Below are 2500 nucleotides of genomic sequence, written 5' to 3'. Positions count from 1 at the left end.
GTGAGTAACAGTATGCGTATGCATGTGTGTGTGTGTGTGTCTGTGTGTCTGTGTGTCTGTGTGTCTGTGTCAGTGTCTGTGTCTGTGCATGCACTGTGTTTGAGTTGGGGTATCTTCCTGTATACTTACATGCTGGTTATTAAAGTTTTCTTTGGCATTTTACAAATGAAAGACTACTCAATGTAACCCCGTTTTCATTTGCCAGGCCTCCGTTCTTCCCCCGACACACCTTGGCTGAGAGCGGAACACAGAGATCCACAGCCTAGTGTCTGACGTATTAGACATATGACGTCACACCATAACTGCTGACCACGTGCCAGCCATGTGGAGAAACATCCTGAGCTGACCACTGGATTCCTCTCCAGAGAGTCAAACCTAACCAGAAGTACCTTGTGTATGACAGGAACGGTGACATTTGACATTTGAAAACTTTGCTGAAAGGACGGTTGATATGATACTGTGTTAAGACACGTACAGAGATTTTCTTAACCTCACCGTGATGAACATGTGTTAAAGAAAAGTGGAAGCTGTGCTGATATCATCTTAGACTGTTCTATTGCAATGTTAACAGCTATCGTGTTTTCAGCTTGGAGATAGGGTCGGGTATTTTGACAAGAACAAGTACAGTATATATGTCGAGGCGTGTTATACTTGTTCGCGCTCAAGCACGCACATACAAACGCACGTACGCACACACATATAAACTTTGCTTTAAAGAATGCATTATCACTTTGTTCAAAGGGTAGCTATAGACGCTAGCCTTAACACAGGGTGGCACAGTAAATACTATGCACGTTGCAGGCATGTGGTGACGCCGCACAATTGAGCCTGCAAGTAACTTGCACAGCTAGCATACTAGGAAAACAGTGTGATGGTTTACAATCCACTAAGGCTGTTCTTTGATGTCTATAAACTGCTTTTTAATTCTGTTGGTTGGCACAGTGTACATGTTCTGCAAAATTCCTCGTCTTTCTTTCAAATTTGAAAAGCATGCGTCTGTCTGTGTATGGGATACACACTCTTTGTGTGTGTGTGTGTGTGTGTGTGTGTGTGTGTGTGTGTGTGTGTGTTTGTGTGTATGTGTGTATGTGTGCGTGCGTGCGTGTGTGTGTGTGTGTGTATTTGTGTGCGTGCGTGCGTGCGTGCATGCGTGCGTGCGTGCGTGCGTGCGTGCGTGGTCTTGACACTGTGTGTGGAATTTAACAGACATATTCATTACACCGTGGGGGCAACGGGCGCAATTGCCGTACGTAAGTGTGAGTGTTAGAATCCCGTCCCCGCCTGGTGGGTTAAGGTTGGAGATTTGTCCTGTCTCCCATGTGAACTAATGTGCAAACCTGCTAGTGCCTTAATTATCCTCCTTCGTGTGTACACGCAAGCACAAGACAAAGACTAAGTGCGCTTAGTAAAAATCATGTAATCCATGTCAGAGTTCGGAGGGTTATAATAACACTAGAATACCAAGCATATGCATTCCTTGAGAACGGCGTAAATGGCGGGGTAGAAACGGTCATACACGAGTGCACGTGAGAGTTTCTTCCTATGAACGCAGAAGAAGAAGAAGAAGAAGAAGAAGAAGAAGAAGAAGAAGAAGAAGAAACCGTGGGGGCTGTGTAGGTGCATCCTTACATCCAGCAAACGATGGTGTAGCCTACTTTTTTGCAAATGTCTGCATTGAAAAGTTGAGAGCATGCGCCTGTTTGATTCGAGCACATTCATGTGACCTCTGTTTGGCACGCCCACCGTCCACTCCTGTGTGTATGTGATTTTCAACAGACATTTTAAACCTTGACAGTGTTTCAGTGCTCCTCACAGCAGGTAAGTGTGTTCTCTATCTGTTAAATCGTCTGTTTATATTGTCCAATCTTGTTGCTTATAACGCTGAGTGTGGAAAATCATTCGGGAAAGTTTTCACTTTCTGTTTCTGGGAAATGTGTTTTCTGTTTGCTTGAATCGATAATGGCTGTGGGACACCGAGGGTGCTAGCTAGACTTGCTGTGTGTGAGTTACACACTGCTTGCCTTGCTCTGTTTGTGTTGTGATGTTTCTCATTTCTCGTTTTTGATGAGGGATTTTACTTCATGATCAGTATGTGTTCATCACATTCTCTGCTGTGTTAAAACTCAATGTCAATGTTTGCCGAGTACAGTCTACTTCGTTTATAACGTCGCCGGATATAACGTCACCCCTTTATATCGTCACCCAAACAACGGTCCCGGCTCAATTCCTTCTTTCCAAGACTATTTTAACCTCGGATATAACGTCACCGGATATAATGTCACCCAGTTATAACGTCACTCATCCATGTCGGTTATAACGTCATATCAATCCCCATATGCAGCAGTTTGCATGGTGAACGACTGTCAAGGCATGTTCATTTACCCTACACGTGTCACAAGTTTTGTGTGTAATCAGTATTCAAAGTTTTTCCGTTTTCCCGTTGTTAGAGGCCCAAGGAAAACTAGGTTCAAGGCATAATCATTTTTTCTGCATGCGTTTT

At 44.0% G+C, this 2500-nt stretch overlaps 1 protein-coding gene and 2 long non-coding RNA genes across 3 annotated transcripts in view; all 3 read left to right on the top strand.

Annotated features, from left to right (window-relative positions):
- LOC138977442 (uncharacterized) overlaps positions 1-929 on the top strand; it is a 1363-nt gene extending 434 nt beyond the window's left edge. Inside the window, exon 2 of the long non-coding RNA XR_011459278.1 lies at positions 206-929. This is a non-coding gene — a long non-coding RNA (uncharacterized lncRNA). The remainder of the gene's footprint in view (positions 1-205) is intronic.
- Positions 1-2500, top strand: part of LOC138976342 (uncharacterized) — a 12919-nt gene that overhangs the window by 1681 nt on the left and 8738 nt on the right. The gene's annotated exons all lie outside the window — the stretch shown is intronic.
- Positions 1829-2500, top strand: part of LOC138976936 (E3 ubiquitin-protein ligase TRIM45-like) — a 7078-nt gene continuing 6406 nt past the window's right edge. Inside the window, exon 1 of the mRNA XM_070349829.1 lies at positions 1829-2088. The gene's annotated coding sequence lies outside the window, so the exon portion shown is untranslated. The remainder of the gene's footprint in view (positions 2089-2500) is intronic.

This window comes from Littorina saxatilis, linkage group LG9 (genome assembly GCF_037325665.1).
Source record: "Littorina saxatilis isolate snail1 linkage group LG9, US_GU_Lsax_2.0, whole genome shotgun sequence".
Taxonomy (NCBI): Eukaryota; Metazoa; Mollusca; class Gastropoda; order Littorinimorpha; family Littorinidae; genus Littorina; species Littorina saxatilis.
The sequence above is the reverse complement of the archived record's forward strand: the minus strand, read 5'-3'. Positions and strand labels throughout refer to the sequence as shown.